This window comes from Triticum urartu, chromosome 3 (assembly GCF_003073215.2).
Source record: "Triticum urartu cultivar G1812 chromosome 3, Tu2.1, whole genome shotgun sequence".
NCBI lineage: Eukaryota > Viridiplantae > Streptophyta > Magnoliopsida > Poales > Poaceae > Triticum > Triticum urartu.
In genome coordinates this window covers 475422041-475448630 of record NC_053024.1, presented here as the reverse complement: position 1 = coordinate 475448630, position 26590 = coordinate 475422041, and positions in this window count along the sequence as shown.

The window sequence follows — 26590 nt, the reverse complement described above, 5'->3', positions numbered from 1 at the left end:
TGCTACAACTTTATTCATATCCTTCGAGTTCAAACAACCAATGCATTATTCGATTCATAGGTACATATGTTCAAGAATTACATAAGAACCAAATAAAGAATGATGAACCACAGTTGTATACTTGTACTATTAAAGACGGTAAAGAAAGAGGCGAAATATATTCTGGTTGCTGAACAAGGTGAAGCGGAATGCCCATATTGTGCCCTCCTCCATGTAGAAGGCACGCATGACTCTAGTCCAACCCCTTATGATGGACGACCACCCATCCTTCACGGTCTTCATGAAAACATCTAGATAATCATCATGTTCTGGTAGAAATACGTTAACCTTTGCATGCCCACCAATCATGTAGTTTGAGAGGTAATCTTGAGTAAACTGCTTTGGCAACCACTGCAAAGGAATAAGATTTCAGACATTGTCATCTAACACAACTCATTATGGGCAGTAAAAAGAAGGCTGCAGAGTTCTTACTTACCATCTTGCAGTTCGCTGTTGTCTTGGATAAAATGTAAACAAATAGTTTAATTGACATCTTTGGACCCATTTTACTAACAATCTTTATCAGCTTCCCCAATTGATGCTGGTTCATTGATATCTCATTGCCCCATACGCAGAAAGGGTCAAAACGCGGATCTTTACCAATGACATATGTACCTAAAAGCACCAAGTTAATATTAGAAGCTAAACAGCAATGACACAATGATGTAGTACACCACTCTTTTATAATATGTCTATATACATCCGTATGTGGTAGTCCATTTGAAATCTCTAAAAAGGAAAATATTTAGGAACAGAGGGAGTGTCTTATAACGTCCAATATACTCACATATTAGATGAATTAACATATAATGGGCCGGAAGGAGTTTAGTTCGTTCTTAAAAATTATCTGCTGCTGTATCCACGGGTTACAGTTAGTTTGAGCTAGTTCGGGCTCAAATAGCCCTAAAGTATATCTAAACATGAGGGCTAGTTTGAGCTAGTTGCATCTATAACCCACCCAGAAAAACTAGTATCCAACCCAAGAGGTGCTAATTGGAGCTAGTTCTCCTAGTGCATTTATTGTCAATCTAACCCTATCATCCAAACAACTCTTTGGATGGAGTTAGTTCAGGATTAGTAATGAGCTAGAAACTAACTCTAACCTCTAGCTAAGTTGAGCATCCAAACAGGTCTGTGTTGTTGCTACTGCCGCTGCTGCTCTTCTACGTATATCTAGACATCATTAGAACATTAATGTAACACTCTTCCTTGTTGCTATGTAGCCTAGGATTGCATATTTAGACATTAAGTACAGTGCATGTTGCTATATAGCCTCAGATATATTACATATGGCCCTAGTTAACCTAAGGAAAAATGGGTTGCAGATATATTCAGTTAAAAGTCTGATTCACTGATTAGTCCCTTATCAGTCGCTGACCTATATGGTACCAGCTACGGATATCCTGAACAGTGAGCAGATATAAGCCATGGGATGAAACTAATCTCGATGGAAAACAACAGTCGTTCCCAAAATTGTCGTGTGTAGGTACATCAAGCATGTCAAGCACAACAGGCTAAACATCAACCAAAATTACACATGGCAGACAAAATAATCTCCAAAAGATAGCTTCAATGTGCAGGTTTAAGCATGCTAGTAAAGCAAAACAAGTGGAAAGGTGTGATAACTGCAATAGGCCTAACATTTAACAACAAGCAAACATGGTCATTCAAACTGGTATTGTGTTGGTCTAAGTACACTGGTTATGGTTAAATAAAAATGGAAAGGCGTGTTAACTACAAGATGCATCAACCAAATGTAGTCATTCATAGTGGTATTGTTGAAACTGGTACTGATGAAATTGAACTGCACAGTTCATACTTGCACATATAGAACATAACGTTGTGAATAACTGAATAAACAAGGCATACTACGAACAACCAAAGATAGCATTTGAAACTGAACATATGCTAACTACAAACAACCGAACAATCAAAAAACTTTAAAAGAGGCATATGCTAGCTATAACAGGCTTAACAACAAGCAAATATATGCATTCCTATCGGTATGTTTAAAACTGGATTGGTGAAATGTACTGCACAGCAATTGCACATATTGAGCATCACATTGTGAACAAGTGAAATAAACAAAACATGGGTTTCCTCACTTGTCATAGATGGGTTCGGTCCCGTGGGAAGAGCACAGACCCTGGATGCGCTCCATGTTGTCGCAAATGGACTCCTTCCCCTTGGAAGAGCACGACTGTAGGGTGCCCTCCCTGATGTCATAGACGGGCGCTTTCCCCTTGGAAGAGCAGATGGGCTCTTTCCCCTTGGAAGAGCCGGAGAGAGTGCCGTCCTCGTGGTCGCCGTCGATGAGGTCTGACTTGGAAGCTGTGGGTCCCAAGCCAGTGTCGCAGAACGTGTCCTTAAGAAATGACAAAAGGGGCTTGATGGCGATGTAGAATGGCAAATTGTTGACAGCGAGCTAGAGGAGATCAACGGTAGGGCCATGGATGAGATCGACGGCGGTTGAACCCGAGGGGTTAGGGGTGGGCCACTTAACTTGTGACACAGCCCGCCTCAGGGCATCGCTGTCGATGACCTCGATGTCATAGCCGGCGGACGAGACATGCCTGCATACTCTAGCCCGCTGCTTGAGTGCCTGCCGCCAGTAATGGTCGTGAGCTTCCTCGGCGACATCGGGCGAAGAGACCACTATACACCTCTTTTGGGCCAGTCGCTCCTCAAGCTCCATGAGAAGTGTCGCCAGGCTTAGGCTGCAACACTCTGGAGTGGGGTATGGGGATGGGGACGGGGATCTGTGGGAAAGGGGCGTTTGGCAGGCGTCATCTAAGAAACTCAGGGCGACCTGGGTATGGAGATCGATGGGTAAGCTGCACGGGCAAACCGGCACATGTTGACAATGGAGGCATTGCGGCAGCGGCGGCGGGGACTTTGCTAGGATTTCGAGCGAGGGAGGGGGAGTGTGTGTGTGCGCGCACGCCCGAGGAGGTTTTGGTGTGTGTGCGTGTGTGGAGGGGGCGTGGGGTGTTTGAGGAAATGACGCGAGTATTGAAAATTTTACTACGCGGGAGTCAAACGCGGGAGTGAAATGCCGGGCTATTGAAAATTTTGATGATAGTGCATGACACACGGTCCGGAGATAACAACCGTGTGTTATGAAAAAGAAAAACCCTCAAGGCGGGCAGATATTTTCGATGCAGGCGGGATTGGGAACAAGAAACATCACACACGGTCCGGAGATAACAATCGTGTGTTATGAAACAGAAAAACTCTCGAATCGGGCAGATATTTTTGAGAGGGGGAGCCTCGTGGAGCCCAATGTACTGTGCGGATGTGTGCGTGACAGGTGCACTGACATGGCACACAGTTAGTTTGAGTGAACCGTGTCTGTTGCGTCATCCGACTTGTCTAATGTTCATAAATTTGGCGAAAAATGACGCGGGAGAGGGTCAGAACATGAACACACTTGCATGTGGACCAAATTTATGTATCAAAAGGGTGGTTTGATTTTCAAATACCAAATGCAACTTCGATGTGGCACCTCTCTCACAAAGCACATGGTATTGCTTGCTCCCACCCACTCGTGTCGGCACGAAGGGAATCCTAAGCTATGAATGCATGCCCCCTCCCCCTCAACCAAGGTTCACCTAGCAAAGTGCGAAGTAGCTAGCAGCCCCTCTCATCCCTCGTGCTGGCACGAAGGGAATCCTAAGCTATATATTATGAATGCATGCCCCCTCCCCCTCAACCGAGGTTCACCTAGCGAAGTGTGAAGTAGCTAGCAGCCCCCCTCATCCCTCGTGTCGGCACGAAGGGAATCCTAAGCTATATATGAATGCATGCCCCCCCAACCGAGGTTCACCGTAGCAAAGTGCGAAGTAGCTAGCAGCCCCCCTCCCTCGTGTCAGCACGGAGGGAATCCTAAGCTATGAATGCATTCCCCCCAACCGAGGTTCACCTAGCAAAGTGTGAAGTAAGCTAGCGCCCCCTCCCTCGTGTCGGCACGAAGGGAATCCTAAGCTATGAATGCATGCCCCAACCGAGGTTCACCTAGCAAAAGTGCGAAGTAGCTAGCAGCCCCCCTCGTGTCGGCACGAAGGGAATCCTAAGCTATGAATGCATGCCCCCTCCCCCCAACCGAGGTTCACCTAGCAAAGTGCGAAGTAGCTAGCAGCCCCCCTCCCTCGTGTCGGCACGAAGGGAATCCTAAGCTATGAATGCACACCCCCAACCGAGGTTCACTAGCAAAGTGAGTAGCTAGCAGCCCCCCTCTGTCGGCACGAAGGGAATCCTAAGCTATGAATGCATGCCCCTCCCCCCAACCGAGGTTTACCTAGCAAAGTGCGAAATAGCTAGCAGCCCCCCACCCCCTCGTGTCGCCACAAAGGGAATCCTAATTAAGCTATGAATGCATGCCCCCCAACCGAGGTTCACCTAGCAAAGTGTGATGTAGCACCCCCACACACACACACTTTCAGTCGGCGGGCCATAGAGGCATATATCTCACCAAGATGGATCGTAAAACGGAACAAGAATAATCCACCTTGGTCGTACAACCTCTCTCTTGTTGTTGGTCAAAGTGAAGGCCGTCCATGCGACCCCAGAGATGAGCTAGCTCGCTAATAATCACGCGAGTAGCTAGTCCCCGAAGACAACCACTGCATGCATGTGGCCCAAACATATGTATGGATAGGTGTGTTTTTGAGTAATAATGAACAATTTTGATGTGGCACCGTGATTTCGAACTAGAAATCCCCACACTGAGTGAGGGTTAGGTTGACGATGCATATGTATGTTACACCACACTTCAAGCCAACGATGGGGATTCATATATGCATGTGTGCGTGCATAGTATATGCGCTCAAAATTAATTAGGTTAGAATCTCACCATGACCTATACTACGATAACACTAACCAAATGAAGAATCTGCCATGGTAACCTATCTTGTTGTTGGTCAAGGTGATCATGGATGTCCACACGGGCCGACGAATATATAGGCTTGTCGCAGATAACCACGCGAGGGAGTGTATCGTTCGAAGGCAACCACTACATGCATATGTATGGAGGTGATGCATGCATGCATGTTTGAATACACAACATTGATCTGGCGCGTGTGTAAAAAATCATACACTAGCTCCCCACGCAGAGCGAGATCGGTTCATGATGGTGTCGTTGTACTAGCCACTTCGACTCGATGGGAGGGATTCATGCGTACACATGCATATGTGTGTGCTCAAAGTTTATCATGCATGTCATCCCAAAGCAAAAATAATAATCCCCTCCTAAGTCAAATTAACCTCTCTTGTTGTCAGGCAAAAAGAACTGATGGACCAAGCGGGCCCACACATGGAAAGCATCGATATCACTGATAACCGCTTAAGTGGGTGTGAGAGGACAACCACCACCGCTTTGCATGTGGGCCAAACATATATATGTTGAATACCCAAAATGGACAACTTTGAAGTGCCACATGCCTCAAAAACCATAAACCATGCACCCACACAGAGCGAGGTTCATATCAAGCGTACTACATATGATGGTCCCCTTCCCCCCTCTTCACCGCATACTATATGCTCCTGCCATAATATATGTACAAGTACAACCCAAAAGAATCCTCATCGATGTTTGGATTAATTAACCTCTCCCGATGTAGGTCAAAGTGATGCATGCATGCATGCATCGACGATGGCCTCGTGGGCCCACAGATGGAAGCGTCACACATGAGTGTCCTAGCTAGGATATATATGCATGCGGCCCAAAAAGGTGTTGTGTGATGTTTGAATAACCAATTTCACAATTTTGATGTGGCACGTGTATCGGTAACCAAAAATTCGACACTAAGTGAGGTGTACTTGTTCACGGACGCATACGTATAGTATATATGCTAGCCCCTCCCACCTCTTCGACGCATACTATATACCACCATAACACAAACAAAAAATATTATACCTTGCTGGTTAAATTAACCTCATTGTCGGCTGTTCGTCAAAGTGATGGACGACGACCTTGCGGGCCCACAGAAAGCGGCACACGAGAGTATCGAGTGTCGTGTAGGACAACCATCGACTGCATGTGGACAAAACATTTATGTATGAAAGGGTTGTCTAATGTTTTAACTAACGATTTCATGACTCTGATGTGGCAGCAGCCTGCCTAACAAAACGGCCAACCCACATGGTGGCTCACAACTCGTACTGTACTGCGAGCCACCCGCCACCCCAGACGCACACACCCACACACACACCGTGAATCCACCGCAACTACGATGCATGTTAAATTAATTATCCCATGGTGAACATACATGTTACCAAAGGAGGGACGTTTTAATTTCAAAAAATTCACAGAGATCATTAAGACGTTTTAGTACATTGATTAATTGATTTTCTATGGGTATAATGTGCAAAAATCAAATCTGAGTTACATGCACACGTGACAGTGCACCTAAATGGATGCAAAAACACATGTGTCTCACTGGGTGCATGTTTACTCCCCATGCAACAAATTTGAAACATTGAGAATCTTGATTTTTAAATTCCAGTACATCCAAAACTTATTTGAAGTTCATGAAACTTATTGTGTTGTCATATGGACACCAATACAAAGTGGCATTGTACTTCTTTGGGTCAAATTTGAGACCAATTTTGATGTAATCTTTATCTAATTACAGACGGGAGATTATTAATAATTGGGAACCAATATCCCAAACGGGTTATTTATTCAAACCATGAGTGTTAGACCAACAATGGATACGTGCCATGCTTCGGTTAAGCAATAAAGCGGCAGAATTAATCATCCAAACAGAAAAACAATATACGTGCCGCCGCGCGACCCGTGTGGCGTGTGAGCAGGCGTGAGTTGACGGGACGCATGTGAGCAGTCCGCCGCGCAAGCAAACGGGGAGGCGTGCGTGCAGGTGTGTGAATTGACGGAGGCGTGCTCACTGCACAGTGTCATCGGGATGTGTGCGAGTAGCTGTGTGAAACTTTGGTAGGCATGCCAGCAGTCCGGTGCGCAGGCTCACTGGGAGGCGAGCCATCGGTTTGACCGCCGCCCGCCTCTCTCCCACAACTCCCACTACTCCATATTAATGGTGCGCCCGAGCGGCCGCACCCCCCATCCTCGCTACGCACACACAATCCTCTATCTCCGCTTGCAACCTCAACGCCGCTCTCAGTCCTCAAAGCCGTCAGTGTATGAGGATGCCACCGAAGCGCCCCATCGGAGGGAGTGGCGATGCCTGGGCTGCTAAAGCACCGGAGCAAGGCATGGAGATGGAGACAGAGGTTGCCGTCACCGCCGACGAGTTATCGCTGCACCCTGACATCGTCGACGGCGTCGAGCTTCCACAGCCAGAGGCGGAGTTCCACACCGACTCCGACGACCACTCCGGCAACAACTACGGCGACGACTCCGACGACGACGGACAGCTGGTTAGTCATCTATACCCATTTATGTGTCAAATAGATCATAGGGTTTCTCTGGTTACTCCTGCCTCCCCCTTTTTGGAATAGAACTCCTGTGGTTATGTTCTCCCAATCCATGAAATTTGAGTAAGTTTCGTTAGATCCGTGTAGTGTATTGATTGTTTGAATGGTACAGGTGATAAGTGATTAGTTGTTTTATTTGTCCGAATGATTTCTACTAGTAATCCGACTAGGGTTAGTGTTCGTGCTAATAATTCTTAGCCAAGACTTGACAATTGATTTTGAATGACCTACATATGTTTGTGCCATTATTTTCTTCAAGATTGGTCTGTACATAGACGACTATGCTTAAAAATCGAACCATAGTCTCTGAATATGTATAAATAAATAGCCATAAATTCTTACTCCTACTTTACAGCATGTAATCAGTGATTTGATGCCAAATTTGTTTTACTATATGTATAGGTGTTGTCTGACGATGTGGACAATGAGGATGAAGAACCCCATAGGGGGTACAAGAGGCAAATCCTGAGGGAGCTTTATGTGGGAATGCATAACAGGCATATATATTAGGACCTGGAACGACGGCTATGGATGCCCATTTTGCAACCACAAGATTCATGACCCGTATCTAAGTGTTCTTGCGCATGCAAGAGGACGTGCCGTTGGCTCCTGCAAGCAGAAGTATTCTCACAGGGTGGCGCACGGCGCGTACGCTGAGTACCTGGAGAAGCTTCAAGATCATGCCGGCCGCATGTGAGATGAGATGTGAGATGGATCAAACTATGTATGCTTGAGTATGCTTAATGACGGTTGAACTATGTACTTATGGTTGAACTATGCTTATGTACGTGTACGCTTATTATCTATGTCTGAGTATGTTAAATATTTCGCCAAATTTTGGTAAAAATTACAACGGGGGACCAATAAACCAGGACGGAGGTAGTACGTCAATCACACACGGTTCCCAAAATTGGAACCGTGTGCAATGACTATCATTTTTCCTGCTGTGTCAATAACACACGGTTCGCTCTAGCAAACCGTCGCCCCCAAAATTCTTTGTAGGACAGAAAACCCTCATCACCCAATTCAAAAAAGAAAAAGAAAACCCTCACCATCCCCACGTCACAAAAACCCTCACCCCGCCCGCCATCCACCTCGGCCCCTCCGATATGTTCCCCATTCACACCTGCACAAGCTCCTGCGCGTCAATGCCATGGCACCGCCTATCGCAATGGTAAACACTTAGCTCGACGCATGCTGCCGCCGCCAGGCCGCCGACAAAGCCCACCGGATCTCATCGTACCAGATAACTTGAGGACGCGCGCGGTATGTTCAATCTCACCCTAAATTTGTTGGCATGGCCTACTTTCCTGAACATAGTCTAAATATTGCTACATTTGGATAAAAGGTGACACATGCACCATATACGTCAAAGGGGATTTTTTTCCCCTCTTATTTCTATATTAGGAAAATTAATGATATATTGTTCTTTCGATTACTCTCATATTTCCATGACATCATGTTTACCCTATTTGTTTAATTATAGAATTTTGTCCTTCAATTTCAACTGATGTACAGTTCTTTCAATTTGGTCCCATATTTGCATGTTACCATATTTTCTTTAACAACCCTACCATTTTCTGCAGGACATCCCTCGCTATGCAACAGCTTATGTAGTTGACAATTTTTCCCTTTACATACATCAAGGCTCCACGAATGTCATACTGCGCACAAACCATGGATTTACAATTGTTGCTACTGTAATACTTGATGAACGTGGTGACTCCTATTTTGGCACTAGCTTTTGGAATGAAATTGCAAAGTTATGTACTGAAAGCTGGCACTAAAATTGCACTGCACATAGAAGGGCCTGGTCATGAGATATATGCTAACTTCCCCAACAAAATCATCCGTCCAGACTTTGTTCGAAGTAAGTTTTCTTTTCAACTATCTGCATATGTTGACTTACCCAGCAATGTCAAATGAATTGTGTAGTATTTAAGCAACCAATTGCTATTCCCTTATCTTACTATATTCCTACCTAATAACTTCTAGTTGCCAATACACTTTTCTATTGCCTTATTTTTACTAAATATTCCCTGTACTCCCATTTCTATCAGAAAGCACCACTGACAAGGAGACTCCGGGGGTGGAGAACGGGGCTGCCAACAAGCGGAGGTGGGGCTAGCTAGAACCGCAAGCAACTCTAGCAGGCCTATACTTAATCAGCAGCCTCCCCGATGATATGTTGAGAGTCATCACCTCCCTCCTCCCAAGCAAATATGGGGCACGGACAACCCTCCTTTCCCGGCGGTGGCGCCCCCTATGGAACTCCAGCCCTCTCGACCTCATCAAGACCCACGAGCTCTTCCATGGCTATCACAAAAGCTTGGATGCGTTCTCCAAGATCCTCGGCATTCACCTTGGCCCAACCAAAGGCCTTAGAATGGGAAAGTTTCGTTCCAATGGCAAGGACCGAGCCAAGCTTGATGACTGGTCCGATCCCCCGCCCTAGATCAGCTCGAGGAGGTCACTTTTGATGATGGGCATATGCGGTCACTACCAACGTCCGCGCTCTGCCTAACGCCCATGCCGCGTGTTTCCAAGTTCAGGAACTGCCATTTCCCGCCTCTTAATGATGCGCCCGCTCTTATTCTACCACGACTGAAGCACCTCGAGCTCGTCGTTGTCTGCCTCTCAAAGGGTGACATGGAGCGCCTGCTCCGTGGCTGTAATGCACTCGAGTACCTTCATCTTCAGGCGATCAATGGGTTGAGTACCTTCCACATCACCTCCATGACTCTCCTGACTATTTATGTGTGTTGTTGGTGCGGCAGGAAGACATCACAAAAGGTGCACCACGGTATGCTCATCCAGGACACACCTGCACTTCAGAGATTACTTGTAGTTGATCAAGAAGGTCCAACAAGAATCAATGTCATTTATGCGCCAAAATTGACAGTGGTAGGCTACTCGTCTAACAAATACTCCAAACTTGTTATTGGATCCACACCTGTTCAGGTACAACAGCCGCCTTCTACCTCTCCTTCTACAAATTAACATGATTTCTAATTTTGAAGATGTTTGTTCTTTTGTCATTCAGAAAATGATTTCGACAAGCTTGACCCCGAAACTGCGCACAGTGAAGGTCTTGGCACTAGAATCTATCGGGCCCGACCTGGAGCAAGTTGTCAGTTTCCTGAGATGCTTTTCGTGCCTGGAGAAGCTATATATCGAGGTGATGTTCCGTTCCTATTAAATGTTAACCATAAGGGAGTCCAATTTGTGACACCTTTTTCCAAGTTTACAATGACAATGTACTACGATTTCTGAAGGTTCTTTTGGAGAATTTCAGTACATACATGCCCCCCCCATATTGGTTGCTTGATCCATATGGTTACAATCAATAAGCATTTCTCCTTTCGATTCATCTGTACTAGTTTTCTTAGGGAACTTTTCATCCACTCCAACCTCTTGTGAAGAAGGCTACATTTTTCTAGAATGTAATCAAATACCCATGTTAATCCCGTCAGATCAAGATGGCATGTTAGTGCATTTTACAAATCCTGCAAACCAAATAGCTAGGCTTGTAGTAATTTTCAAAACTGCATGTAGGCACTAACATGTTTTCTTCTTTTGCAGATAAGATTAGTCCCAGTGGTGGATAATGTGAATCAATATAACAATCACATTGAATGCCTAGATCTGCATCTCTCAGAAATTACTTTTAACTCCTATCGAGGGACCTTACCGGAGATTATATTCGCCAGGTTCTTTGTTCTCAGAGCAAGGGTGCTAAAGGAAATGAGGTTTGCCCAACATTTATTTCGCAAAAATGAATGGTCTGTTGATCAGCGCCGGTGCCTGCGGTAGAATGGAGTAAGCTCCAAAAATGCTAAATTTCATTTTGGAACTTCAGATGACAGAGTAATCGGAAGTCATCAAGTCAACCCCATACATGACTTCTCAGTGGCTGACCCCTTTGCAAAAATTGTGAGGTTTCGAAGCCAGACTTAGAAGCGGTGATATTAGTTTGACCCTCTCTGATATCCATGCTCAGCGCATCAGCGCGAGCGTTTGCAGCTGATGAGCTGAATTTCATTTCTAATATCAGTTTGAACCTTGTAATCTTCGAATTTGAGCCATATAACTCTGGAATTTGGACCTTGTAACATTTTGAGCTTTTGTGGTACAATCTTTCAAATGGCATCGTATGAGACTCGTATATTGCTAGCACTATTTTGACCTTAATATGCAATGGTCTTATATTTTATTAACCATTCTCGAATCAGTTTACCTTGTCGACCTCTGATACGTCTCCAACGTATCTATAATTTTTGATTATTCCATGCTATTATATTATCCATCTAGGATGTTTTATATGCATTTATATGGTATTTTATATGATTTTTGGGACTAACCTATTAACCTAGAGCCTAGTGCCAGTTTCTGTTTTTTCCTTGTTTTTGAGTATTGAAGAAAAGGAAAACCAAACGGAGTCCAATTGACCTGAAAATTCACGGAGATAATTTTTGGACCAGAAGAAGCCCACGGAGTACCGAAGATGGGCCACAAGAGTCCCGAGGCACCCACGAGGGTGGGGGCGCGCCCCTACCTCGTGGCCGACTCGGGGACCCCCTGACTTGTTCCCGACTCCAACACCTCTTATATATACCCAAACTTCCAGAAAGAAACCTAGATCGGGAGTTCCACCGCTGCAAGCCTCTGTAGCCACCGAAAACCAATCTAGACCCGTGTTGGCACCCTGCCAGAGAGGGGAATCCCTCTCCGGTGGCCATCTTCATCATCCCGGCGCTCTCCATGACGAGAGAGTAGTTCACCCTCGGGGCTGAGGATATGTACCAATAGCTATGTGTTTGATCTCTCTCTCATGTTCTTGATTCGGCACGATCTTGATGTATCGCGAGCTTTGCTATTATAGTTGGATCTTATGATGTTTCTCCCCCTCTACTCTCTTGTAATGGATTGAGTTTTCCCTTTGAAGTTATCTTATCGGATTGAGTCTTTAAGGATTTGAGAACACTTGATGTATGTCTTGCATGTTCTTATCTGTGGCGACAATAGGATATCACGTGATCCACTTGATGTATGTTTTGGTGATCAACTTGCGAGTTCCGTGACCTCGTGAACTTATGCATAGGGGTTGGCACACGTTTTCGTCTTGACTCTCCGGTAGAAACTTTGGGGCACTCTTTGAAGTTCTTTGTGTTGGTTGAATAGATGAATCTGAGATTGTGTGATGCATATCGCATAATCATACCCACGGATACTTGCGGTGACATTGGAGTATCTAGGTGACATTAGGGTTTTGGTTGATTTGTGTCTTAAGGTGTTATTCTAGTACGAACTCTAGGATAGATCGAATGGAAAGAATAGCTTCATGTTATTTTACTACGGACTCTTGAATAGATCGATCAGAAAGGATAACTTTGAGGTGGTTTCGTACCCTACAATAATCTCTTCGTTTGTACTCCGCTATTAATGACTTTGGAGTGACTCTTTCTTGCATGTTCAGGGATAGTTATATGATCCAATTATGTTACTATTGTTGAGAGAACTTGCACTAGTGAAAGTATGAACCCTAGGCATTGTTTCCAAGCATTGCAATACCGTTTGTGCTCACTTTTACCACTTGCTACCTTGCTGTTTTTATATTTTCAGATTACAAAAACCTTTATCTACCATCCATATTGCACTTGTATCACCATCTCTTCGCCGAACTAGTGCACCTATACAATTTACCATTGTATTGGGTGTGTTGCGGATAGAAGAGACTCTTTGTTATTTGGTTGAAGGGTTGCTTGAGAGAGACCATCTTCATCCTACGCCTCCCACGGATTGATAAACCTTAGGTCATCCACTTGAGGAAAATTTTCTACTGTCCTACAAACCTCTGCACTTGGAGGCCCAACAACGTCTACAAGAAGAAGGTTGTGTAGTAGACATCAAGCTCTTTTCTGGCGCCGTTGGCGGGGAGGTTAGCGATTGAAGGTATATATTTAGATCTTGCAATAGAATCTTTTAGTTTCTTGTTTTATCACTAGTTTAGTTTATAAAAGAAAACTACAGAAAAATGGAATTAAGGTTGCCTCATATGCTTCATATTTTTAATGTCTTTCGTGAAAATAAGGATTCCGATAATTGTGCCAAAGTGTTAGAAGAAGACTGTATTAAAATGTTTGGCACTAAATATTTGGATGATGAGCATGATTGTAATGTTGTTAGTATGAAGTACTTGAATATCCATGATGCTAATGATGTGCAAAGCCACAAGCTTGGGATGCTATGTTTGATGAAGATGATATTTTTGTCCCCCAAGTTTTGATGAGCAAATTTATTTTGATGATAGCATGCCTCCTATTTATGATGATTATATTGATGAAAGTGGGTTTGGAAGAGTGTCAACTTTAGGAAGTAATGATCCCACTATTTTGGAGGGTGTTGAATCTTATTGTGATAATTATGAAAGTGGGTTTGGAGAGGTCATGACTTTAGTTAATGTTAATCCCACTATTTTGGAAGAGTGTCAACTTTGCATACATGTGGATCGTGTTAAGAATATGTTTTGTGATAGCTATATTGTTGAATTTGCTTATGATCCTACATGTAATTATTATGAGGGAGGAACATATGCTTGTAGGAATTGCAATAATATCAAGTTTCCTCTCTATGTGCTTAAAGTTTTAAAGTTATGCTTGTTTTGCCTTCCTATGCAAGTTGATTCTTGTTCCCACAAGTTGTTTGCTCACAAAATCCCTATGTATAGGAAGTGGGTTATACTTAAATGTGCTAGTCATATTCTTAATTATGCTCTCTTTATGTTTCAATTCTTATCTTTTATGTGAGCACCATTGAAATAATCATGCCTAGCTAGGGGCGTTAAACGATAGCGCTTGTTGGGAGGCAACCCAATTTTATTTTTGTTCTTTGCTTTTTGCTCCTGTTTAGTAATATATAATTCATCTAGCCTCTGTTTAGATGTGGTTTTCTGTTTTAATTAGTGTTTGTGCCAAGTAGAACCTTTGGGAAGACTTGGGTGAAGTCTTTGCGATCTTGCTGTAAAAAACAGAAACTTTTGCGCTCACGAGATTAGCTGCCATTTTTTACTGGAGAGTGCGTTTAGGTTGATTATTTTTTGAAGATGATTAATAGAAAAATTCCTCAGGTCTACCAATTTATTTCAGAATTTTTGGAGTGACATAAGTATTCGAAACCTCCAGATTGCTACAGACTGTTCTGTTTTTAACAGATTCTGTTTTCATTGTGTTGTTTGCTTATTTTGATGAATATATGAGTAGTATCGGAGGGTATGAATCATAGAAAAGTTGGAATACAGTAGATATTACACCAATATGAATTTATAATGAGTTTACAACAGTACCCAAAGTGGTGATTTATTTTCTTATACTAACGGAGCTCATGAGATTTTCTGTTGAGTTTTGTGTTGTGAAGTTTTCAAGTTTTGGGTAAGGATTTGATGGACTATGGAATAAAGAGTGGCAAGAGCCTAAGATTGGGGATTCCCAAGGCACCCCAAGGTAACATTCAAGTACAACCAAGAGCCTAAGCTTGGGGATGCCCCGGATGGCATCCCCTCTTTCGTCTTCGTTCATCGGTAACTTTACTTGGAGCTATATTTTTATTCACCACATGATATGTGTTTTGCTTGGAGCTTCATTTTATTTTCTTTTGTTTTGCTTGATGTTTGAATAATATACCAAGATCTTAAATTCTTAAATGTTAGAGAGTCTTCACATAGTTGCATAATTATTCGACTACTCATTGATCTTCACTTATATCTCTTGAAGTAGTTTGTCATTTGCTCTAGTGCTTCACTTATATCCTTTAGAGCACGGCGGTGGTTTTATTTTGAGGAAATATATGAACTCTCATGCTTCACTTATATGATTTTGAGAGTATTTTAGAACATCATGGTAATTTGCTTTGGTTATGAAATTAATCCTAATATGATGGGCATCCAAGATGGGTATAATAAAAACTTCCATATAGAGTGCATGGAATACTATGAGAAGTTTGATTCTTTATGATTGTTTTGAGATATGAAGATGGTGATATTAGAGTCATGCTAGTAGAGTAGTTGTGAATTTGAGAGATACTTGTGTTAAAGTTTGTGATTCCCATAGCATTCACATATGGTGAACCGTTATGTGATGAAGTCGGAGCATGATTTATTTATTGATTGTCTTCCTTATGAGTGGCGGTCGGGGACGAGCGATGGTCTTTTCCTACAAATCTATCCCCCTAGGAGCATGCACGTAGTACTTTGTTTCGATAACTAATAGATTTTTGCAATAAGTATGTGAGTTCTTTATGACTAATGTTGAGTCCATGGATTATACGCACTCTCACCCTTCCACCATTGCTAGCCTCTCTAGTACCGCACAACTTTCGCCGGTACCATAAACCCACCATCTACCTTCCTCAAAACAGCCACCATACCTACCTATTATGGCATTTCCATAGCCATTCCAAGATATATTGCCATGCAACTTTCCACCATCCCGTTTATTATGACACACTTTATCATTGTCATATTGCTTTGCATGATCATGTAGTTGACATCGTATTTGTGGCAAAGCCATCGTTCATAATTCTTTCATACATTTCACTCATGAGTCATTGCACATCCCGGTACACCGCCGGAGGCATTGATATAGAGTCATATTTTGTTCTAAGTATCGAGTTGTAATTTTTGAGTTGTAAATAAATAGAAGTGTGATGATCTTCATTATTAGAGCATTGTCCCAGATAGGAAAGGATGATGGAGACTATGATTCCCCCACAAGTCGGGACGAGACTCCGGGAAAAAAAGAAAAAAAAAGAGAGAAAAAGAGAGAAGGGGCAATGCTACTATCCTTTTATCACACTTGTGCTTCAAAGTAGCACCATGATCTTCATGATAGATAGTCTCCTATGTTTTCACTTTCATATACTAGTGGGCATCTTTCATTATAGAACTTGGCTTGTATATTCCAATGATGGGCTTCCTCAAAATTCCCTAGGTCTTCACGAGCAAGTGAGTTGGATGCACACCCACTTAGTTTCTTTTTGAGCTTTCATACACTTACAGCTCTAGTGCATCCGTTGCATGGCAATCCCTACTCACTCACATTAATATCTATTGATGGGCATCTCCATAGCCCGTTGATACGCCTAGTTGATGTGAGACTGTCTTCTCCTTTTTGTCTTCTCCATAACCACCACTCTATTCCACCTTTAGTGCTATATACATGGCTCACGCTCATGTATTGCGTGAAGATTGAAAAAGTTTGAGAACATCAAAAGTATGAAACAATTTCTTGGCTTGTCATCGGGGTTGTGCATGATTTAAATATTTTGTGTGATGAAGATAGAGCATAGACAGACTATATGATTTTGTAGGGATAGCTTTCTTTGACCATGTTATTTTGAGAAGACATAATTGCTTGGTTAGTATGCTTGAAGTATTATTATTTTTATGTCAATATTAAACTTTTTTCTAGAATCTTATGGATCTGAACATTCATGCCACAATAAAGAAAATTACATTGAAAATTATGTTAGGTAGAATTCCACATCAAAAATTCTGTTTTTATCATTTACCTACTCAAGCTTAATTCCTGCTTAATTCCCAAGCTTAATTCCTGCTCGCCCTCGAGTAGGTAAATGATAAAAATAGAATTTTTGATGTGGGATGCTACCTAGAATAATTCTCAATGTAATTCTCTTTATTGTGGCATGAATAGTTAGATCCGAAAGATTCAATACAAAAGTCTAATATTGACATAAAAATAATTATACTTCAAGCATACTAACTAAGCAATTATGTCTTCTCAAAATAACATGGCAAAAGAATGTTCATCCCTACAAAATCATATAGTTTGGTCATGCTCCATTTTCATCACACAAGAATTCTCTCATCATGCACAACCCCGATGACAAGTCAAACAATTGTTTCACACTTTAGTAATCTCAAAAAAAATTCAACTTTCATGCAATACATGAGCGTGAGCCATGGATATAGAACTATGGGTGGAATAGAATATGATGATGGGGGTTATGTGGAGAAGACAAAAAATGATAAAGTCTCACATCGACGTGGCTAATCAATGGGCTAGGGAGATGCCCATCAATTGATGTCTGTTCAAGGAGTAGGGATTGCCATGCAACGGATGAACTAGAGCTATAAATGTATGAAAGCTCAACAAAAGAAACTAAGTGGGTGTGCATCCAACTTGCTTGCTCACGAAGACCTAGGGCATTTGAGGAAGCCCATTGTTGGAATATACAAGCCAAGCTCTATAATGAAAATTTCCCACTAGTATATGAAAGTGACAAAACAAGAGACTCTCTATCATAAAGATCATGGTGCTACTTTGAAGCACAAGTGTGGAAAAAAAGGATAGTAGCATTGCCCCTTTTATTTCTTTTTTCTCTTTTTTTATTTTTTTGGGCCTTCTTATTTTTTTGGCCTTTTTTGGGACAATGCTCTATTAATGATGATCATCACACTTCTATTTATTTACAACTCAATGATTACAACTCGATACTAGAACAAAGTATGACTCTATATGAATGCCTCCGGCGGTGTACCGGGAAGGGCAATGAATCAAGAGTGACATGTATGAAAAATTATGAATGGTGGCTTTGCCACAAATACGATGTCAACTACATGATCTTGCAAGGCAATATGACAATGATGATGTGTGTCATGATAAACGGAACGGTGGAAAGTTGCATAGCAATATATCCCGGAATGGCTATGGAAATGCCATAATAGGTAGGTATGGTGGCTGTTTTGAGGAAGATATAAGGAGGTTTATGTGTGATAGAGCGTATCATATCACGGGGTTTGGATGCACCGGCGAAGTTTGCACCAACTCTCAAGGTGAGAAAGGGCAATGCACGGTACCGAAGAGGCTAGCAATGATGGAATGGTGAGAGTGCGTATAATCCATGGACTCGACATTAGTCATAAAGAACTCACATACTTATTGCAAAAATCTACAAGTCATCGAAAACCAAGCATTACGCGCATGCTCCTAGGGGGATAGATTGGTAGGAAAATACCATCGCTCGTCCCCGACCGCCACTCATAAGGAAGACAATCAAATAACACCTCATGTTCAAATCTGTTACACAACAGTCACCATACGTGCATGCTACGGGACTTGCAAACTTCAACACAAGTATTTCTCAAATTCACAACTACTCAACTAGCACACTCTAATATTACCACCTTTATATCTCAAAACAACTATCAAGTATCAAACTTCTCCTAGTACTCAATGCACTTTTTATGAAAGTTTTTATTATATCGATCTTGGATGCCTATCATATTAGGACTAAATTCATAACCAAAGCAAATTACCATGCTGTACTAAAGGACCCTCAAAATAATATAAGTGAAGCATGAGAGATCAATAATTTCTATAAAATAGAACCACCGCCGTGCTCTAAAAGATATAAGCGAAGCACTAGAGCAAAATTATCTGGCTCAAAAGATATAAGTGAAGCACATAGAGTATTCTAATAAATTCCGATTCATGTGTGTCTCTCCCAAAAGGTGTGTACAGCAAGGATGATTGTGGTAAACTAAAAAGCAAAGACTCAAACTATACAAGACGCTCCAAGCAAAACACATATCATGTGGTGAATAAAAATATAGCCTCAAGTAAAGTTACCGATAGAAGAAGACGAAAGAGGGGATGCCTTCCGGGGCATTCCCAAGCTTAGGATTTTGGTTGTCCTTGAATTTTACCTTGGGGTGTCTTGGGCATCCCCAAGCTTAGGCTCTTGCCACTCCTTGTTCCATAATCCATCAAATCTTTACCCAAAACTTGAAAACTTCACAACACAAAACTTAAACAGAAAATCTCATGAGCTCTGTTAGTAAAAGAAAACAAACCACCACTTAAGGTATTGTAATGAACTCATTATTTATTTATATTGGTGTTAAACCTACTGTATTCCAACTTCTGTATGGTTCATACACTCAAATACTAGCCATGGATTCATCAAAATAAGCAAACAACACACGAAAAACAGAATCTGTCAAAAACAGAACAGTCTGTAGTAATCTGTAGTTTAGAATACTTCGGGAACCCGAAAAATTCTAAAATAAATATCTGGACGCGAGGAATTTATATCTTAATCATATTCAAAAAGAATTAACTAAATATCACTCTCCAGCAAAAAATGGCATCTAATCTCGTGAGCGCTAAAGTTTCTGATTTTTACAGCAAGATCGCAGAGACCTTCCCCAAGTCTACCCAAAGGTTCTAGTTGGCACAAACACTAATTAAAAGCATAAAACCACATATAAACAGAGGCTACATGAATTATTTATTACTAAACAGAATCAAAAAGCAAGGAACAAAAATAAAATTAGGTTGCCTCCTAACAAGCGCTGTCGTTTAACGCCCCTAGCTAGGCATAAAAGCAAGAATAGATCTAGGTATTATCATCTTTGGTTTTAATTTTCTTAGCGGAGTCATGCTCGAATCCGAGAGGTTCCTTACGCTTCCCTTCATATTTGGATTTTTTTATATCTAAAGAATCCAACCGCTTATTGCAAAGGGTAATTAACATATTCATGTGGTGAAGATTTCCGCTAACACTCTTTAGAGGTTCAATAGATTTTTGTAAAAAATTTGTTACTTCGAAAATCTTCTCAAAAACTTGTGTCTCTTCCTGGGTATTATGTCTCCCATTTTGTGGAGGTAGTGTTCCCACTATTCCCTCTAAGATTTCATGAGCAATGCCGGGATCCGTTTCAATTAAATTTCCTTTGGCAACGCAATCCAAGAGTTGTCTATGGGACATATTTAGTCCAACATAAAAATTGCAAAGTAAAATTCTAAAATTCACCTCTAACGTGCAATTATGATAAGATTCCATCATCCTAAACCAAGCATCTTTTAAATTTTCTCCTTGTCTTTGTTTGAAGTGAAGAACTTCAAACTCGGGAGACAAAGGGACAGATAAAGGACTAGCCATGACGGCACACAAGAGGCAAGCTAAAAGAGACGAACTGGAAAAGAGAAGGGGAACGAAAAAGAGGGCGAATAAAACGGCAAGTGTGAAGTGGTGAAGAGGAAAACGAGAGGCAAATGGCAAATAATGTAATGCGAGAGATAAGAGTTCGTGATGGGTACTTGGTATGTCTTGAATTGTGCGTAGATCTCCCCGGCAACGGTGCCAGAAATCCTTCTTGCTACCTCTTGAGCACTGCGTTGGTTTTCCCTTGAAGAGGAAAGGGTGATGCCGCAAAGTAGCTTAAGTATTTCCCTTAGTTTTTGAGAACCAAGGTATCAATCCAGTAGGAGACTACACGCAAGTCCCTCGTACCTACACAAACAAATAAGAACCTCGCAACCAACGCGATAAAGGGGTTGTCAATCCCTTCACGATCACTTACGAGAGTGAGATCTGATAGAGATAATAATGATAAGATAAATATTTTTGGTATTTTTATGATATAGATTGAAAGTAAAGATTGCAAAATAAACGGTGCCCGAAAATAACTTGTTGATGGGAGATTAATATAATGGAGAATAGACCCGGGGGCCATAGGTTTCACTAGTGGCTTCTCTCAAGATAGCATAAGTATTATGGTGGGTGAACAAATTACTGTTGAGCAATTGATAGAAAAGCGAATAATTATGAGAATATCTAGGCATGATCATGTATATAGGCATCACGTCCATGACAAGTAGACCGACTCCTGCCTGCATCTACTACTATTACTCCACACATCGACCGCCATCCAGCATGCATCTAGAGTATTAAGTTCATAAGAACATAGTAACGCATTAGGTAAGATGACATGATGTAGAGGGATAAACTCAAGCAATATGATATAAACCCCCTCTTTTTATCCTCGATGGCAACAATACAATATGTGTCGTTTCCCTTTCTGTCACTGGGATCGAGCACTGCAAGATTGAACCCAAAGCTAAGCACTTGTCCCATTGCAAGAAAGATCAATCTAGTATGCCAAACCAAACTATTAATTCGAAGAGACTTGCAAAGATAACCAATCATACATAAAAGATTTCAGAGAAGAGTCAAGTATTGTTCATAGATAGACTTGATCATAAACCCACAATTCATCGGATCTCGACAAACACACTGCAAAAAGAGTTACATCGAATAGATCTCCAAGAAGATCGAGGAGAACTTTGTATTGAGATACAAAGAGAGAGAAGAAGCCATCTAGCTAATAGCTATGGACCCGAAGGTCTGAATTAAACGACTCACACATCATCGGAGGGGCCGTGGAGTTGATGTAGAGGCCCTCCGTGATCGATGCCCCCTCTGGCGGAGCTCCGGAAAAGGCCCCAAGATGGGATCTCTTGGGTACAGAAGGTTGCGGCGGTGGAAATAGGGTTTCGTGGTGCTCCTGGATGTTTTCAGGCTATATGAATATATATAGGAGGAAGAAGTAGGTCGGTGGAGCCACAAGGGGCCCATGAGGGGGAGGGCGCCCCCCCCCCCTGCCTCGTGGCCTCCTCGTTGGTTGCTTGACGTCCACTCCAAGTCCTATGGATCACGTTTGTTCCAAAAATAACTCTGCCGAAGGTTTTACCGTTTGGATTCCGTTTGATATTCCTTTTCTGCGAAACACTGAAATAGGCAAAAAAAAATAGCAATTTGCACTGGGCCTTGGGTTAGTAGGTTAGTCCCAAAAATAATATAAAAGTGTAAAATAAAGCCCATTAACATCCAAAACAGATAATATAATAGCATGGAACAATCAAAAATTATAGATACGTTGGAGACGTATCAGTGCTCACTTTTACCACTTGCTACCTTGCTGTTTTTATATTTTCAGATTACAAAAACCTTTATCTACCATCCATATTGCACTCGTATAACCATCTCTTCGTCGAACTAGTGCACCTATACAATTTACCATTGTATTGGGTGTGTTGGGGACACAAGAGACTCTTTGTTATTTGGTTGTAGGGTTGCTTGAGAGGGACCATCTTCATCCTACGCCTCCCACGGATTGATAGACCTTAGGTCATCCACTTGAGGGAAATTTTCTACTGTCCTACAAACCTCTGTACTTGGAGGCCCAACAACGTCTACAAGAAGAAGGTTATGTAGTAGACATCAATCTCATAGCACACAATCTATATAGCTAACTCGACTGCGATCTTCGACATTATTTCACACAGTTGGTTTCTTCCACCGTGTGCACTGTAGAGCGCAGAATTAATTATCGCACTTGAGTTTCCATCATCACCCTTCTGTGTAACTTTGACCTCATCACCCAAGGGTAAACTTATGACCAAATTCATTCCACACACTTCGTTTTTACAAAGCTTTTTGCCAATAAACTCCCACGATTTGTCCCTCTTCTAGCCGACGTGTGGCCAAACTAGCCGGGCGTGAAGCTTGCGCGGTAAACAACGCGGTAGCGCGGGAACAGGCTCTTCGAGCCCACGCCTGGGGTGCGATGTTGTCAAGCGTGCATTGGATTCTGGAATCCTCCGCTATGAACGCCGTGACAAGACATGACGATTACAGGCCGGCCAGCCCCCATTTATTACAGCGGCCATTTAACCTACCCTTGTGTCTCTTCAACCTTTCGATCGCGCCCCACCATTGCAAGAAGCACACCCACCACAAGAAATTCTTAGAGGGTATCCTGCGCGGCTCCAATGGCACTCCGAGTAGCAGCAGTTCACCATGCGTGCCGTGGTGGACACCCATAGAAGGTTCATGGACCTCTCGGTGGTGTACACCAACGACCTGGTCTGGGCGGAGCACTCCATCCACATCATGGAGTTGTTGCTTGCCGAGGAGAAGTACAAGGTGGTCGGGTTCGACCTCGAGTACACCCGCGCTCGTGCCGGGTCTCGTCCCAAGGTCGCCGTCACCCAGATGTGCATGCACCACCACGTCCTCGTCTACCACTACTGCCTGGCCACAAGGCCTTGCGAGCGTTTCGCCAGGTTTGTCAATAGCCCCCACTACATGTTTGCTACAGTGGACATCACCAACGATGTAAAGGCGCTCGAGAATTCGGGCATCGCCTGCCAGAATCTTGTCGACATCCAGGGCCAATACAAGATCAGGGGCAGCAAGGAGCATGAGGAGGACTCACTGGTTTACCTCGCCGAGGCCATCATCGACCCCTACTACAGAGACATGAAGGATTCATGCAACAAGGACAAGCGTGCCTGGCACTCAGCCTGGATGGAGAAACTCGACAAAGCTCACGTCGTGTATGCAGCCAAGGAGGCGTACACGAGCTACGACATGTACCGGCGTATCGTTGACATGAGGAAGTCCCTCCTTCCCCAAAACGGCCAGGGATCCAGCCGGAAGCAGAGCAATGGCAAGCATCATCGCAACAATAAGTAGATGATTAGATCCTTGTTTCTCCTACTTTAGTATGCATGTAATTGCTTACTTTTGTGTGGGCAAATGTTATGTGTGTAGTCACTTGTGTAATTGTATGCTTAATTTGGTTATGCAATGCTGTCTTTTTAAGTATATATGTTGATGCTCTGTAGACAGAGCGTATATGGTGTGCGGACAAAGAAAATCACATCACACACGGACTAAACAATGGAACCCATCGGTGATGTTTTCATCAATCACTCACAATTGTATACCAGCAATCGTTTTCTCACAACACAGACGTCTTATTAGCAGCAACCGTCTATGTTCTTATCGATCTTCAGACACATTTCTGATTACAAACCTGTTTGCCATGTATCACACACATCTTGTTAAGTTGAGCCGTTTCTGTTCTCATGTCTCAACGCAAACAGTTCATCTAAGTGAACCGCATGCCGTATATCACACACAACTTTGATCTGGCTGACTATTTCTTTTGTGTTGCCTAATCACAAACAGTTCATCCGAGTGAACCGTATGTTGTGTATCGCACACGCCTCCATCTGGCTGCCTGTTTCTTTTGTTCCTCCTCATCGCAAACAGTTCATTGAACTGAACCGTATGCCCTTCATCGCACACGCAACTAAAACTTGAACCATGTTTGATGCATCTGTCATCGCAAACGTTTTACACATTTCTGACGGTTTTCATACAGCACCCGTTTGCGATTATGGCATCGCACATAGTTTCTCGAAGGGTCTCTGATTGTAGTGTCGCGTTAGCAACATCCTGCAGTAGTGAATGCATATAAATTGGTTGAAAAATAAAATCTTTGGTCCTTTGGTGCATGCTTAGGTCCCATGCAAGAAATGGGAATGAATGTCAAACACCCTGCCACCGTCACTCGGCCGCAAACATTGAGATACCTCGTTTTTTAAATTCTAGTAAATCCAAAACTCGTCTGAAATTCATGAAACTTGGCTTGCTATCATGGAGGGGCATCAACATGCCGTGGTAAAGTTTTTGTCCCATTTGGGGCAGGTTTGGGTATATGCTTCTCACAAACCAGAGATTCTCACAACAAGCATGATGGTTTCAGATAGAACACCTGTATGCAAAGTGAGAGCAGGATTTGTGCATCTCTTGAACACAAATGGTTCTTTTGGATGACCCGTGTGAATCACTAGCGAGGTGGCGCAGTACTATTCGATTTGACAGCGGGCGGCGCAGTTCCAGATACGGCTTTAATGCAAACGAGGGAGAGGGTAGTTGTCGTGGTTCTAACTCTGACAGTGATGTAGGGGGGTGAGTATGGAGAGGCGAGATCCTAGCTATTGGGAAGTTGTTACACGCGAGGTTTACGAGTTCAGGCCCTTCTCGGAGGAAGTAATAGCCCTACGTCTCGAAGCCCGGAGGCGGTCGACTGGATTATGCGTGTATAGATTACAGGGGTGCGAACCCTTCCTACTGAGGAGGGGGGTGGCTTATATAGAGTTCGCCGACCCCCTCCTGCCCTCAGTAATGCAGGGTTTTAAAGTACATTTAAGATGGGGCGTTACTGGTAACGCCTCTAATAAAGTGTTGTAATGACCATGAAGACTACTTAGCAGCTGACCGTTTGCCTACGGAGTGACTGTAGATCTCCTGGCAGTCGAGTGAATAGCTTCATGGTCGAGTGGTAGCTTCTTGGTCGAGTGGTAGCTTCTTGGTCGAGCGTATTGAACCCGTCGAGTGAAGTACCTTCAAGCTGATTGATGGGTGATTTCTTCTAGGGATGTCCTTGGGTAGGACTCTTTGGGACGGGTCCGTGCTCCTACCCCAGGTACATAGCTTCATCATTAGCCCCCGAATGGATCGAGGTTAGAGTGGGGGAAGAGTTGGGGATCCTTTCCGACCGGTTCTTCGAGGTTGTAAGAGTGCCTCGCTTAGGGTCAGTTGTCGCGGACGACGTCACCAACCTCTTTCAGTCGCCTTGATCCATTCCAGGCCCTTCGTCGAGTGAATATCCTTGATTGCGACATGCCGAGTGTTGGTATGAGCGGGATACTCTATTTTTGGCAAGCGGTTCTGCGGCCCACGGATCTCACGGGATTTGGATTTTGGGAAGCGCGCGGGACGGGAGTAGCCGCAGTAATCGGAAGTGAAAAAGCGGAAACTCCTCGATCCTCGCGTCGCCTTTTTCGCCACGTACTGCGCGCGCGTCTGTTGCGGGATTTGACCGGGCTGCATGGGCCTACCGGTCAGTCACTCGGGAGCAGCCCCTTATAAGTTGCCGGCTCGGGGTTTCCAAGCCGCGCGCTTCTCTTCTGCTTCCTTCTTTCTTTCTTCCTCTCTCCCTTCGCCAGCTCTCCTGCGACCCTCGGCCGTACCCTAGCGCCGTTAGCCCGTGCGAGACCTCGCCGGTGACAATGGTGAAGGGCAAGACCACTGCTTTGGAGCGCGCGAAGAAGGCGGCGGCGGCGGGGAAAGGAAAGAAGTCTTCGCGAGGTGGATCTTCCTCCCGGACCACCCTGCCCAAGGGTTGGATTCAGGGCGATTGGATGCCATCGGTGCTCCGGCAGGAAGATCTCGACGACATGGTCGAGGGAGGAGCCATTCCCCACGAGGCCGCGCGTCTCCCGGGGAGGGAGATTGAGCCGCAACCCCGCGACGGTGAGTGCGTGCTCCTCGCCACCCACATCGACCGAGGGTTTTCTCTGCCTCCCCATCCATTCTTCCGGAGCTTCTTGAATTTCTTCAGAGCGCAGCTCCATCACTTTACCCCCAATTCCATAGTCTACCT